Source organism: Meleagris gallopavo, chromosome 4, assembly GCF_000146605.3.
Source record: "Meleagris gallopavo isolate NT-WF06-2002-E0010 breed Aviagen turkey brand Nicholas breeding stock chromosome 4, Turkey_5.1, whole genome shotgun sequence".
Taxonomy (NCBI): domain Eukaryota; kingdom Metazoa; phylum Chordata; class Aves; order Galliformes; family Phasianidae; genus Meleagris; species Meleagris gallopavo.
Genome location: NC_015014.2, coordinates 14059504 through 14075599, shown reverse-complemented (window position 1 = coordinate 14075599; position 16096 = coordinate 14059504). Strand labels below are relative to the sequence as shown.

At 39.5% G+C, this 16096-nt stretch overlaps 1 protein-coding gene across 6 annotated transcripts in view; it reads right to left on the bottom strand.

Moving 5' to 3' along the window:
• Positions 1-15973, bottom strand: part of JADE1 (jade family PHD finger 1) — a 147190-nt gene extending 131217 nt beyond the window's left edge. Inside the window, exons 1-3 of one of the 6 annotated variants that reach the window (XM_019614535.2) lie at positions 15955-15973; positions 11067-11241; positions 8730-8829 (exon numbers count right to left, since the gene is read on the bottom strand). The gene's annotated coding sequence lies outside the window, so the exon portion shown is untranslated. Of the gene's footprint in view, positions 1-8729; positions 8830-11066; positions 11242-15169; positions 15935-15954 lie in introns of those variants that run through there. The other 5 variants (XM_019614533.2, XM_019614532.2, XM_019614531.2 and 2 more) reach the window with 5 other exon arrangements.
• Positions 15974-16096: the final 123 nt, after the last annotated feature.

Genomic DNA, 16096 nt, shown 5'->3' with positions numbered 1-16096 from the left:
CCATGCAAATACAAAGGAAAAAAGAATTTGAAAGTAAAAATAGTAATTTGCAATTCCAAAACAACAGCTGAAAAAAAACTGATAACTTTTCTGTCCAGGAAGAGACCTCTGTTTATGTATAATCTAATTCCAAAGTCAGAAGTTGGCAACAATAAACTTCTCTCCCCACCAATACTGGGGTATCCAGAGCTGATCAATGAAGCTCAAAGGCAAGCTCAATGGATTAAGTCCTAATCCAGAGGTAACTCTACCCTTGTTTTGATCATCTTCTGTGCTTTAAAACTCCTTGTACTATGTCACAGCTATCTGTACTTGATTTTGATCCTTGCTGCTTTATAATGGGATATGTCTTTTTTTATAAGTTAGCTCTTAACTTTGGAAAATGAGATGTGAAAACATTATATAGTGTACTTTTCACTCAGAAATGCGAGTCTCTCACTGCTTGCTAACCTGAAAACTGCATGCCACAAAATAACCCTCTCTAGAAATCCAATGCAAGTGGGGGAATGGATTCCATCAAAAGGAGTGGGGGTGAACAACGTAGGGTATTAATTTTAAATACCAATATACATCAGTGTGTACCAATACTCAAATTAATTTTATCTACCTCATTCGTGATTCAGAACCTCTAGATGATCTCAAAGCATTACAGTGGTGAATGATGCTGAAAATCAAGGGAATAACCTTTATATCCATGTTTGAGTTATTTGTGTTAAGAGCTTGCTCACGAGCAAAGATCAGTGGAAATACATGCCACAATTACAAAGCAGCGTAAGTGGGAAAGGAATATACAGTCTATATCACAAAACTCATAGTATATGCAGAACAGAGAAGCATATTACAATCTTTTTCATAATGTGTTTTTCTTGAATTAAGGAGTTTCCAAATAATGCAGTATTATGCATGAATTACTTAGATAAACTTGAGTGGCAATATCATTTTATGTAAAAATAGAAAAATGGTTCTCCATGGAAATACCTAAGGATTATAACTGTGATTTCACAATCAGCTTAAGCCAATCTGTTTGCACAGTTGTGGAAAGCAGCTATTCTGTTCTCTCCTCCATCTCTGGCTGTAAGCTTACGCTTTTCCCTTGCCTGGGCTCTGTGCCATAGACCAACACTATTCCCTCAACACAGCTACCTTACATTAGACCAGCTTAGAGAACACTGCAGCAAACTCAGTGGTATAGAGGTCTTAGGTGGCATCAGGATGAGATATTAATGAGGTTTGAATGACTCAGGAATCCAAACGTCTGTTTTCATACTTAAGCTCTTGATACAGTGGATGCCTGCATACCTCAAAATGAAATCCAAAACAACTAAAGAACTGATCAAGAAGCTGCTTGAAGATACCATCTTAGCAAGTACTTATCTACAGCAGGTTGAGAGGGCAGAGTCAGTGCATGGTTACTAGTGCTCTGTTCCATCTACTTAGGTGTCAACATACAGAAATTCTATTATAGTAACAACTCCAACTCATAGCCCTTGATCTGAGCTGGGAAATCTAGGCTAATTTCTTTTTTGGCCAAGAACGGTGACAAACAAATCTCTCTAATGTGTGCTTTGATCACCAGCCTAACATTTTGTGGTTGGATAAAGGGTGGAGTAAAGGAATTGGTCAGGCATTTGTGATACTTTATTTTGTACAACTTGAACAGAAAAGGGGGCGGTTAGGTGCATTGGGCAAGATAGGAAACACGTCACTAAATCTTTAGCATAAAAAAACCCCAATACATAGAATCAGAGAATAACCTGAGTTGGAAGGAACCCTCGAGCAACATGTCCAACACCTGGTGCTGCAAAGGATCACCTAAAAATCAAGCCATATGTCTGAGAACACCTAAATAAGAAGATGACAAATTGTAGTTCTACAAGTAAATACAGGGGGAAAAAAAAGATTAAAAATACTTATATGTGAGATGTTAATTACTGTCAATTAAAAACAAAACATCGACAACCCAAACCACAGACTTGTCTTACAAAATTTTAAGGGTGATCTTTTTTCATGCATCCAGATTGAGGCTGCATTTGTCCCACATTAATTTACTTTTTCAAGCCTTCAATTTCTACTCTAAGACAGTACTCATACAGAAGTTGCTATTCCCATCTACGCAAAATTACGTGAATAATGATGAGCAATGACAGGTATTTCTAAAACGTAGCTTACGTGGCTGTAACTTAATCAACTCAGCCAGAATGTCTCCTGAATAAGTAGTGGAGATGCATATCACAGCAACATCCATCAGACTTTTTTGAAAAACTATAGACATTTCACTGTTCTTACTTTCGGAGTCTTCTTTCCTTGATTGTATAAATGAGCGATGAGACACAACAATTTTCTATATCATTCACAGAACTTTGATCCTCAGCCTTCAAACAAGTCAAAGCAATCTGAAGTAGTCTTCAGATTGGACCGTCCTGCTAGACCAGTACAACAGCTGCTCTTTACCTAGGAATGTTTTCATGAGTTGTCAGTCAGGTCATCCAAACTCTCAGTTCAAAGAGCAACAGAATCACCTACCATGTTTTCACATGTCCATAGAAGTTCTTACATCAACACAGACCATCTCACTTAATTGAATTCCCAAGTGCAAATCAATAGAAAGCGAAGAAGAGCAATACTAGCCACAATCTTTGCTGATCACCAGGTTAGTGTTGCAAAGACAATCATAAAAACTGCCTGCTCTAGTTAAAAACTGCATTCAGTAACAGAGATTTGTTTATTTTTGTTTTGGAGAATGTACGTAAATCAGTTGCAATGTTATTTCTAATTCACTTTCACAACAAAGGGTAAGAATATATTTATTCAAGGAGATTAGGTTATATCAGATCCTCTTGGAAGTTGATATTAAAGGAACTGCAGGTGTCATAATAAGTTAGCACTTGTATTCCTGGCTGTAAAATGTCTGGAATTTAATCAGATTTGAACTTCGCAGTTTGTGTACCTGCATAAGTTCACAGTTCTCTATTCTCTGGACAGACCAAGACACCATAGCAAGTTCCCCTTTGCATTTAGAAAAGGAAATGAATCATAGAGTCATAGAATCACAGAATCTTAGAAACTCAGAATGGCTGGGATTGGAAGGGACCTGAAGGGATCATCAAGTTCCAACCTCTCTGCCACAGGCAAGGTTGCCAGCCACTAGATCAGGTTGCCCAAGGCCCCATCCAACCTGGCCCTGAACTCCTGCAGGGACGGGGCATCCACAACCTCACTGGGCAGCCTGTTCCAGCACCTCACCACTCCCTCAGTAAAAACCTTTCCCCTGACATCTAATCTAAATCTCCCTTCCTTTAGTAAAAATACATTCCCCCTTGTCCTGTCACTATCTACCTGTATAAAAAGTTGATTTTCCTCATGGTTATAAACTCCAAAAAACACAGCTTTCCTACTTACTATCATTTGGGGATGAAGTGCTTGCCACTCTACACTTGATCACTGATCACGGTCAATAACAGACAAGTCTAATGCCATTCTGCTGTATATTTGTGTATTTCTGTGTACTTTCAGAATGATATTAAATTTAGGCTTACAGCCAGCCCATTGGGATGGGAGGAGAAAGATAGGAAGCAGCACCTATGCTGTTCATTAGCAGCTACGGTGAAAGTAAAAAGCAGGAGACCAGAACAAGTTGCCTGCTGTACCTGAAAGGCATTGGTATGGATCTAATTCTGAACAGGACACAGAGACTGCTGAGGGTGGTGACATTAATGGCTGGTGGCTGGGAAGTCCTATAGCATCCCATAGAATAGCTGAGAAGATATTAGATACTGCAGTATCTTAGAACAAAAAGCAGTGTTTTCTAAAACAACCTGTTTTACCTGGACAGGAAGTAAAGGGAACTGTTCCTCCGAACCTGCTCTTCTTAAAAGGACCTTACGCTGCTTGTTCTCTTCTAACTGTGGTAGACTTCAGAATGCAGAAAGAAAGAGATATTATCAGCCACACATGGCACTCCTGAAGTTAAGAAAACTGCAATTTCCTACAGTACAGCAAAGAATGTAAGAATTTATCTGAGATGTGAGGTTTTTTGACTCTTTAGCAAATATCTAAGTAGCACCAAAGACACACACTACACAAAAGAGTTGGAATGGAAGTACTCTCAAATGATTGTAGGAGCAGCAGAAGAAAGAGCACAAGTACAAATTATGAAAAGCACAGCTATAAAAATGCACAGAGAGACTGTCAAATCAACAGAAAATTATTGCCCTCCCCACCTCATTTTGTACAGAGGGAGATCTAGAACTTACATATCTATGATGATAAGTCTCCAACTGGGCTTCTTAAAATTACTTATGTCTCTAGCTGTGGAAACAGAACTCCTGATTTTTCATAGGCAAGGATTTTTAAAATGTGCTTGCAGTGAACAGCCATCTTCTAAGAAATATAAAGAAGCTTTTATGAAACAAAGAGCAGAATATGAAACTCCCAGAGAAGAAATAATTTAAAAACACTAGTTTTTAATCAATAAATACTAGGACCCTACTTGAAGGAACACAACTTTTTGAAAATAATAGACCAAATTTTCTTATTTAATAATTCTTTCCTTAAGAGTTTTTTTCTTCTCATGTGTGCAGTCTTTAATTAGACTGTTCAGACATAAGCAGTATTAGCTACTCTGTCACAATTACCCACATTTTGTAGCTAATTAATCCTTGAATAGTCTTAAGGCTACCAGCAATTTTAGTCCAAATGGCAGCCTCAGGCCCCTAGGAACTGTTCCAGCAACCAAGAATAGCTGGAACACACAGTCGGGCCAGCCGTGACCCTTTCTCCTCAGCCACAACCTAACACATATCTACTATGCCAAAGGCAAGAGCAACACAGAAATGAAAATACTCCTGAGTGGCTAAGTGTGCTCTCTTTATGGCCTTTTAAAACTAATGGAGTAGCATAAAGAGGCTGTGGGGAAATGGAAAATAGGACCTTCTAAATGTTAAAGCATTGGCAGGACTACTAATGATTTTTCAGTTTTGCAATGTTCCATTAAAACAATAGTAAAAACACAGCTTCTAAAACAAGACTTTTATTCACTGATGCCTCATATTGCAGTGATTTTGCTGCAGTATGAGTGCCGAATGTGCATAAAATGCTGTGACTCGACAATATTTCATGTGTATTTTACACAGGTACAAGTAACTTCACAGGGGACACACAGGGACAGCAGTGCAGCATAAAGAACCTGTGACCAGTAACCTGATTTGGGCCATACACTTCTGGCAAACTAAAATTAACATAAAAATTAAAATTAGAACTTCAGCTTCAAAAACACTGTTAATTCAGATTTTGTTCCACAACTTCACCAAACAGTACTGTATTTGCAGAGAATAGGGAATTCCTTTTTAAAACCTTCTGAAGGTTATGAATGATCCTTTTCTAAGTAGTTACATCCTCACTGAAGGTTAAGCTCCTAACTTCTGTTTTTGTTAACCCCTACAATTTAGACCAGAGTTTTCACAGAAAAAAAGAAGTTTCTCACCAGATTCTCAAAGGGAACTGACTTCTTGTGTTGCATGACCACTTGATTTGGTGCAAAAGAAGAGGTGGCCGCACCTGATTCAAGTCTGAGGGAAGAGCAGAACTGGCCATATCCACTGGCTGCTCTCTGCTAGTCTGAATTAGGCGAGTGGTAAAACTGCAACCCTTTCAAAACCATCCTGGAAACTACTTTCCATTGAATTGTGCAAAACAAAAGAATCGGCAGAAAATGTTGCAAGATTATTTGCCTTCAAGTTAGTAGGGATCCACTGTGCAGAGTTGGCAACTATATTCTTTTAATGTAATCTTTAGTTTATCAGTGCTGATGAGCAAAGTGATACAAATGTACCCACAGATGTGTCAGCATTGCTGAGGCTGACTGTGAGATAGACACTGGACTCTGAGCAACAGTAATAGCTCAGCTCAGCTGTCAGCAGCAACACCACAAAGCCACACATGAAGACACGTTGCCTCTGGCAACAATACTGACTTAAGTTACTTCCAACAACTTTTCCCTGCTTCCTGCCTGTCCTGTTCCCTTGACAGCCACATTACTTTATCAACAAGACCAGTTTTTAGGCTGCAGTGTGAATTGAGCTCAGGGCGCTAAACAGGTATTAAAGAAAAACACTGCAAGATCTTGTTGGGCAGTTTAAACTGAGTTAGTCTCCTGATTCAGGTCACAAACATCCACATAAACAGCTGTGTTGGCACAGTTGAAAGGGTGTCAAGAACAAGCAGCTGGCAGTTGAGGTGAGACTTGGAAACGCCTTAATACAGCCTGCTGCTGGGAAAACAGCACATGAAACAATACATTTACTGTATCCGTCTTGGCACAGCATTCCCACATGTGTTGGCCACTTCCAGAACCAGAGCTCACAACTTCATTACAGCCATTATATGAAGCACCAGTAATCTTGTACCAGCCTTTTTGATGAAACTTGCCTTCCCTTCTGGAAGGAGACTGGGAAGTGGATAACAACTGAATGTTCTTAGTACACGACTGCAATTTACTAGCCGAAGGAAAAACAAAAGAAAAGCATACCTAATTTGGGTTCCACTGAAGTACAGGCACAAACCTCGATCCTTCTGACTGGTATCACTAAGATAATCCCCATCCCAGTACTTCAGTGTCAGCTATGCTAAGTCCATATCTAAAGCACTGCACAAAATTCACCCAGGGCGTAAGAGCTGTAACAATTCCCCAAATAACTCCAGTGTTCTGACTCTCAATTTCCTGCCCTTTGTGTTCCCCTAGCCTCAGAGTCCCAGACTAGAAGAGGCAAAATTTCTTCCTCCAACGGTCCTGATCATAGATCAGATACTAGGATAGACATATTGTAGGACAGACATTGTGGAAAAAACAGTTTAACAAGATAGCCATACACTACGGCAAGTTGTCCAAGGGCCTGTTGACTCACTACTCTTGGAGATATTCAGAACAATTTCCCTTTTTGTTACATTTAATCATCCCTGTAAGTTTGCTATGTAAGCAATTAGATAACACTGATGGCTTTGAGGAGCTCAATGCCCGGAAGCAAAATCCTGAAAGGTGAAGAATCACCGTTAAATTTTCAGTTTTTATAGTAACAAAGGAGAAAGCATTGATTTGGATTTCTGAGTCTCCTTGCAGACAGTGGACAACCTATACCTTTTTCCACCTCTTCTTTTAAATTTGAAAATGTAGACCTGATACTGCTAATAGTTGGGTATGACTGGGATGGAAGCATAGAGAGCAGTGGCCAGCAGTTAAGGGCAGTGGTTCTTAATAGACTCTCTGCAGCTTAACGCCAAGACTCATCACTGATGGAAGACTGGCTGGCAATCAAGATCATAGAATCACGGAACCAAAGAATGACTTGGGATGGAAGGGACCTCAAAGATCATCAAGCTCCAACTTGCCAATCTCCCTATCTAATACTAGACCAGGTTGCCCAGGGCAGATGCTGAGAACGTAAGCAGGAAGGAGAAGTAATACAGGAGACTACATCTGCATTTGAGGGGTTGGGTCTCTGTGTACCAAAGATCTCTTGGATACTTGGTTATACATGCACTCTTCAGTCACATCACACTTGCTATCCTTTTCCACGCTGTCTAACAGTTTAACAAATCCAATAATTTAAGGGAATCAGACCCATCAGGCCAACTATACTCAGTATTTTTCAGTCTTTAGGATTTGTGATTTCCTCTGAGTGTTTAAGCATCCACAGTTATTTAGGAAAACATGTCTATAGCATCTGTGGCTCAGTAGCTGTACCCTCTCAGTCCTAGGTGCACTGTAATCACTGGTAGGATAGCTATTGTTTCTTCTGCAGGTAAAGTCAAATGACAAATCACATTACTGACTATCTACATACCAGCAAATAGCTACGTATCATCAAAACTTTGTGTACTTCAACAAATTTCTCTTGGAAGAATTTTCTATTAATGCTTTGACAAAGCATCACTTTCCAGAAAATTCAGTGCTGCAGCACATTTCACATTATCTTCTACTGCATACTTAGCACTTGCATATAATGTAATACGATTGCAGAAGAATAGCACTAGTAGTAGAGATTACATCTAAATGGTCATTAGTAGCCCAAGCATGTGTCCTGAGTACATTATGTGAGTGCTTTGTAAGAACTGAATAGCGGTATGCAGTCAGGAATCTATGTCATTCCTCCACAGAAAACTGTATCAAAAATACCAATCTCCCAGTACAATCTGGTGTCATTGTGAGAACAAATATAAACTTTTAAGAGGTGATAGTGGTAGCAGAAATAGTAGGAAGAGACTGCTCAAGATACATGTCAGCCCTGACAAGAATGATTCACTAAAATTTTTCAAGAAAAATGGAAAGACTCCTTAATTTGCAATTTTTGAATACCCCAAAAGTGCTATATTAACAATATCTTATCTTATCCACAGCTCTACAAACTCTTAATTAAGATCTGCATAATAAGAATTGCTCCTAAATTTAGAATACTGTTTACAGGAGACAGGCATGTTACTTATTATAATTCCAATTTTTAGAAGTCTTGTATCTGTAGAAGTTTTATTACCATAATTGTCAGTTAGGAGAACATTTTCATTGACATACACCAGCACAATTAGTATAGATGCAGCTGTACTAGAACAAAGCTGACTTACAGCCTACAATACATACCGTACTTGACAGAAGTATTTCTGCATTTGTATAATTTCACCTACCTTACAGTATCTTTTTTAAATTATTCTCTGGAATGGAGGTACAGGTAGGCCCTTACCTCGAGTTTGCCAGGAACAATTATTTCTTCAGTTTATCCTACACCACCACTCACTTTTGCCAGGTTTGCTATAAACTTTCAGCTCCATTTGTTTCCTAAACTAGACAGTTTAGAGGAAAAAAAAAAAGAAAAAGAAAAATCAGAGGCAGTACCAGTTTTCATAACCTGTTATTCTTCAGTTAAATCAGTTCTATGGGCTGGTCCACTATACATCCCTCAAAAATTGTTGTGCTTGCCCAGTAAAGACTAAATTGCAGGTATAAAAATGAGTAGCCAAGGTTGTTTAACCTATGTTAAGCACTACAGGCACGGAATGTTGAATTGCAGTTGATTACACCTCAGGGCCAAAGACAGACAGTACTTCAGTGACAGTAAATTCATACATCCTAATGGAAATAATGACAATTAGCAGAACTCCAACAAAACCTTGAACAATCTCAGCCAATTTTATATCAGATATATTAATCAGATATACTATCAGAGATAGTAATATCTGTATACACTAATGGGTTCAACCTTTAGATTTAGGAAAACTCAAAAATTATCCATTTCACCCTCTAATATTCTTGTTTACTATCTTTGCCTCCAGTAACTTCTGTCATAACAATTCATCTTCAAGATGGAATGCCAAAGATACGACACAGCAGCTGCATATTTAAAAGAAGAAACACGGAGGGATGCACAAAATAACATCTTCCTCTTATACAATATGAGCCTGAACGTAAACCTTTAATTTCAAGAATTATATTTCTAATTATCATTATGAATTAATGTTTCCCATCTCGTTGTTTACATTAATACGTAAGTACACTTAGGATTTCTGTGTACATCATATTCTAACATATTCCTGTATGTGCCTAAGGTATAAAATAATGTTTGAATTTGTGGCTCTTCCATCCTTTTCCTCTGAGGAAAAGAAATGTCAGTCTTTCTACAGTTAATCAGATGTAGACATGCACAGACTTGAAAAAGATTTGTCTAAGGACTTGTTAGTGTTTACTGCATGTTAGTACGGTAGGTATCCTGTGAGATAGTAAATACCTTGTAGAAATAATTTTGTCCCAGGTGAGTTTGTATCAGAGATACTGTCTGTTTATACTATTCTACTATTATGCATAGTAAGCAGGCATATCTCCGGCTCAGCTGACAGAAAGCTGGCATAAAATCTGAAAAAACTCTGTAGCATATGCTCTGGCTGATTCGATAAAAATGCAGTCATGTATACATACCAACACAGATCAAATTTTTACTGCCAGAAAATCCAGCATGCACAGACTTGATATTACTTGTTACAGAACCACAGACATATATTGCTTCATATTTTCCTGTGTATTTGTACTTTATGATGAGCATGAATAAAGCGTACAAGCTTGTTTGAAATCTCCTGACCACATATTTGTGTGAAGTGACCTACTATAGTATAATGATTCTTCAAGTGAGGATAAGCATGATCTCCACACAGCATGAATGCCTCTTTTATAACATCGGTATACATGATTTTAAACATCCATGGTCTAAACAAAGAGATGATTTATTTAAGGCAAAAGAGGCTGTAGTTCCCTTCAATAAAAAAGATGTTAGGCAGCGTAACTGCACACTTGGAGATACGCTCATGCATAATGTAGAAATTTTTGTGTCACTTTTCACCTCTTTACAGCCACTAATAGCACTGGAGCAGAGAAAATCTCTGAATTTCTATGGGAAACAGTTCTGTGCCAGCTTTATCCTGTGCCTGAACTCTCACATACACCTCACACTGTCTGCATAGCTTAATCCTTTTTTCAGCCCAAATTACTAAAAGTAAGAGCAAAATTAAAGAATACTTCTGCATGACTGCATTGAACATAGATGTTAAGAGGAAGTCGTCTTGAAGACAAGTTAACTCTTTTTTACTCCTTACAGGCTATTTCTGTGTAATGTCCCTCCAGCTTCCAATTCTAACAGCCTTTTAAATTATAATATTGCATTACTTGTTTGGAAGATGGATTTTCTATTTCATTTCAGCATAGCTCTGGACAACATTCAAAATGCAAAGAAGGTAGGGCGCAAAGAGAGAAAATACAGATACATACACAGCAAGCCTGTTTTTCCAAAGTCTTGTGTTTTATTTAGTCATACACACACTTCTGCTTGATGAATGTAAAAGACAGGTCAAAGGATGCTGTTTTGATTTAACATTATTATATACTCACTTTCAAAATGCTCTAATAATGAGAGACTTAGAAAGTATTCTAGTATATCTTACACGTTGCTGTAGTATCAAATTTTTTTTCAGAAACATACTGAGGCAAGTGCCTCATTTTTTAGTGGTCTAGGGCAACTTTCCTCTTTTATTACCTTGACATAAAATTCCTTATTCCTTGTTCTTGTAGCACCTGCAGTACGTCTCAGAATTTGATGTTCCTCTCTTGCAGCTCCACAGTGATGTCACTGCGTTGGAAATGTATTTGTTTGCTATGTGTAGCAATGGCTTTGTTCAGTTTCCAAAATGGCTCTTCCATACTCAGAGCACCTGCAAAATAACAGAGAACTCATTAAATATGCATGTGTTCAGAAATACAAAAGAAAATTGTTGCCTAGCTTGCTTGTGGTAAAGGCCCCAATTTACAAAGTTTAACACAATGGCTATGCTGCTTTCCTAAACAAGGAGAACGTAACTTCTTCCAGTAGAGAAATTTCTTCAGCCAATACAAAGGAGATTTTGTAAACTCTGGTGACAGTTCTACATCAATGAACGTTGAGTGTCACAAACAGGAGTGACTACAATTCTGCAAAATTCACCTTATTAATTAAACAAAACAACCAAAATTTCAGCTGTATAATAAATGCTCAGTGCTATTTATTTGATAAGGGCAAACGCTTCTGGGGATCTGCTGATGTACATATCATTACCTGATACACATAATCTGACTGTATTCCACACCTTCCCTCAATGAAAAAGAGAAAAAGAAGGCAAAAAAACTAAAAAAATATGGATTTTGACAATAGAGAAATTCAGCAGCTTACCCCTTACTGTGAATGCCTGCCCATGAACTGGAGCTGCATGTGTGCACATTTTCCATAAAAACAAACAAACAAACACAACAGCTCAAGACTTAAAAGGACAGACTTTTGAGAGTTTTAACCCTGATACATTTTGTCCAATGAAGAGGTTCTATTTTCAGTACTCCAATTCAATATTAGTTTTAAAACTAAATGAGAAGTGTCCACATTAACAGTGCTTCCCAGAAAGGAAAATAACAATAATAGCAAATCGACCAAAAAAAATCCTCAGCTCATTTAGACCAAGTCAAGATTTCCAATATTTTTAAGTCTGTGGTACTGAAATCAGTGGGAAAGCTTTCATGACTCGACAGGACTTAAACAGTACCATCGTACAGATAAACATTACCTGGTTACTTAAGAGCTTGGCATGCCAGTATTGTAGTAAAATACACAAGGTACAATTCTGCCCACTATGCTAAAGGTCACATCTGCATGGGTGAGAACTGAGTTGGGAAAAGGGAAACGCTGAGGTTATTTGCAGCTGCACTAAGCCGTTCAACTGATTTTCTGACCTCAATTCTACATTGCCCATATGCTGTTTCATAATCTATTTCATCACCTTAACTAGGAGGCACCACAGTTGAGAGATGGCAAGAAAACCTGTTCATGAGCTCATGAACTGCAATGTACCTGCAAATAATCTACTTCCCATGTCCCCAGACAGGTCTTACCCCCAGTTTCCTCTCTTCTATCTGCATAATATGCTTTTTTTTTTTGTATGTGCTCCCTCCTGGAGACCTGATGAAGAATACTCTTCTGCAGGTCTCACAGAGTGCCTCCATTTTCTGCCAGTACATCCTGTTATACTCTGAGTTAACAGAGTCACATGATAGGCTTGGGCATGTAGAATTTCTCCTTTACTATTAATGGTCAAATAGGAAAAGGCAGTTACTTAGTGCAGGAGTATGTCTCATTTATACCAAAAACATGTCCTCTTGCTTCCAGGTGGCTATGCCCAAAGCAGAGCACAGATTCAGCAGAAGTGTGTCCCAGGTTCTGAGGGAAGGCATGGCTATCCGGACAGCTGGTCAGCACTACACTGGTGCCCACAGGTTTCTGCTGGTCCCAGTCTGAACTACAGAGATCTTTCTGTGAGACGCAACATCAGGCAGAGTATGTTTCCGAACAGATGAACCAAGTCAGACTGTTTTGCTGGAGATTAACTTCACCTGTTGCTGCGATCTTATCACTGGGTATTTCAGGTATCACACCATCCACGAAGACTAGGAAATAGCTTTTGGGAAATGAAAAATTTTATCTGCTGATATCTAACACGTTTTAACATTGCAGGAATTATTTTGAAGTAGAAAATGTACATTAATGTAGGAAAAGACTGAACTTCTCACTCCAAAGAGCAGATTTTTCCCTTGTTGCTAAAACAAGTTATGTCAGATAGGGCAGAGTTACTACTATGGAAGTTAATGGCTATTAACCTCCAAGAACTAAAGAATAAGCAAGTAACAAAAGATTAGATTACATAAGAATACAGTTTAAATTACTCATTTTCTAGGTGCTCCTCAAAATTTGTTAGGAAAAAAACATAATTCAAGAACAAAAACTACAGAGCATGAATAACATGAAATAAGAAAAATGGTGAAATTCTTTCATATATATACTTCCAGGGCTGACAAAACTCTTTCTGGGAAAATAATATGAAAGTATTTTTACTTCAATTTCAGAACTTGGCAAAGTATTCATTTTTTAACAGGTTATCCAGAACACCTGATCTTCTTTTCAGTCTTCTAATCATGTTGGTGTAATTACTACACACACTACTAAATACATTAGTAAGGTTTGGGCTCCTCAATGATGGATCAGGGTCTGTGACAGTTAGCTGCCAACTAGATAAAAATTTATTCATGCCAGAAGAACAACAAAATACACATAAAGAACAATAGAAGCAAAACTGCAGTAAGAGTCTTTTGTGGACCTTTAATTGGTCATAGGTTTATAGACGGTCATTTTTACACTTCATAGGGAGAGGCTTTCTGTCTTGGCAAACCAAACACAGTCAAAGCAGAAACTCTGCAGATAGTCACAGTGGAGAACCAGCAAACTTCCCTGGCAATTAAAGCTAGGAGCAGAGTGAAAAAACATTGTATTACGATACTTCTATTTTATTTTGTTATTTTCTAGTGTTTAAATCACTTCAAACATAATTCTTTTAAACTTGACCTTTCAACAATTTCACTTCCTCTTCGTTTCCAGCTCTCATCCCAGTATAACAACAGCCACCATTTTCCTGCCCTAGATCCAATGCTCACAGAAGTAATCTGATGTAGTAATACAATTGTAAGAGCGCAGTCAGAACAGACAAGCCCACGGGGCTTCTAGTAGCCACAGGTTTGTGAAATAATTCCTCCTAGAAGACAGCAAAACACCACTTTCATCCAGTGGGAAGCCACGTACTTTCAGAAACATGCACATTGGTCAGTATGAATTTGGAGACAGTAACTCAGTAGGAAGATGGTTAAAAGTACTTCACGTTTCTTAGTACCTGTTTTTGTTTTCTAAAACCATCTTTAAAATGCAGAGGTAACTGAGAACAAGAGAACATTGTAAAAATTCGCAGAAATTCTAATTTAAACTCCTGAAGGAAACAGATCTGTAGGTAAAAGTACATAACCATTTTTTCCTGACCTACACCATAGCTGTGCCCAAGCACTTTACACTTCAATGATACAAAACTGTTCTTAAATACAGTCAAGATGTAATTTGTCAAGATAAAAATACTCTCTTTGAGTTTAATAATATGAATATTAACTATAACCTACTCTGATTAGGAGAAAGAGAAGTAGCAGTAAGAGAGCTGCTCTGAAAGTAACACCTCCTATTTTATCATGTTGGCCCATGATGTAACTGAAGGTCTGTAGTTGAACTACTCCACGCAGAAAAGAAATTGCACATTCATTGATGCTAGCTGAATGTTTATGAAGACCAAACAGTAGATGTGAGCACAGGGAGGTTGTGAGTGGTGCATTTCAGCAGTGGTCACAGTGGGTCACCTCCACTGGTACAGATTGTTGTGTGTGTGGCATGGAGGCTCTTGTTCATTGCTGGCAAAAAACACACAGCCGATGGCAGTGACTGTATTGAAAAACTGTTTTGTCGCTGAGAATGTGCTCTATCAGTGTTATTACGCTCTTTGGATCTGTTGGAGTTTCCATGGAAATAAACAGGAGGCATTACTTTCAGAGCAACCCATGAATTTTAATTGCAGGGCCTTAGCTGATGAGAACTTCATCCTGTTTTCTCACAAAAGCTGTCATTACCAAACAGGCTCAGAAGGCAGAAGCTTAAACACCTGACCATTACAGGTGTTGAAAATGCAGAGCTTTATGAAAATGCTAGGCATTGCTAAGTGTTATTTTCTGCAGGGTTCTTGCACTGTTTACCTGTCTGTGTGAAAATATTTGAGCTCACCGGCTTTTGTAACCGAGTTACGAAATGGTGACTCGCTCTCACGGCAGCTGTTGGTAGGAAGGGATGGTTCTGCTGCACGCCTTAACAAAGCCTAACGGGTCCAAAGCGCTGCTGCCTCACATCGCAGCTCCAGGCAGAGCGGCGGACAGCGCCCGGCTACCTGTAGCAGCTCTCCGGCAACTGACACCGCTTTGCCTGGGAATGCGTTCCCAAGACAAAGTCTTTACGTGCGCTGCGGATAAGCGTGCTCCTGTAGAGATGATTGAGTCTTTCCTTGAAAATAAGAAATCTTTTAGTCTTTCACCATGTGATCTCCTTTTTGTTCGTGTATTGCATCAGTAAGATACGCGAGATGTACGCGCCGCCACGGCTAGGTTTTACAGCACAAACAGTAATTCTAGTCAGTCACTCAATTCTTCTTTCGACCCAAAATGGACGGCGCTGCTTACCCGCACTTACGGGCAGCGAGACGCAACGAGCAGCCCCCTCAAGGGCTTCCCCGCCGGGCTGCTGCCGCGTCACCTCACGGGCACGCCTGACCGCTTTCGGGAACAAAGCCGGGAGGAACCTCTGCACCAGAGCCGCAAGCAGACGTGTCACTTTCTCAACGACCGCCTAAAGGGCGCCTTACGACGTGGCGGTTACCACGGCGGCCAGCACGGCCGCCCTTCGACCCCTTCTCCAACAACACGCGCAGCCGCATGCCCACCGAAACGCAACCCCAAAATGCGCCGCCTTCCGAGGCGCATATGCCCACCTCCAGCAGGCGGGGCGCGCGCGCACCGCCTGCCGCGACCGTTGAGCACGCGCTGTGGCCGTTACGCCGCGCGGGACCACCGCGCATCAAACTCCCGAAGCCGCCCCCCTCCTCCGCCTCGCGCGAGAGAGTAGGGACGCCG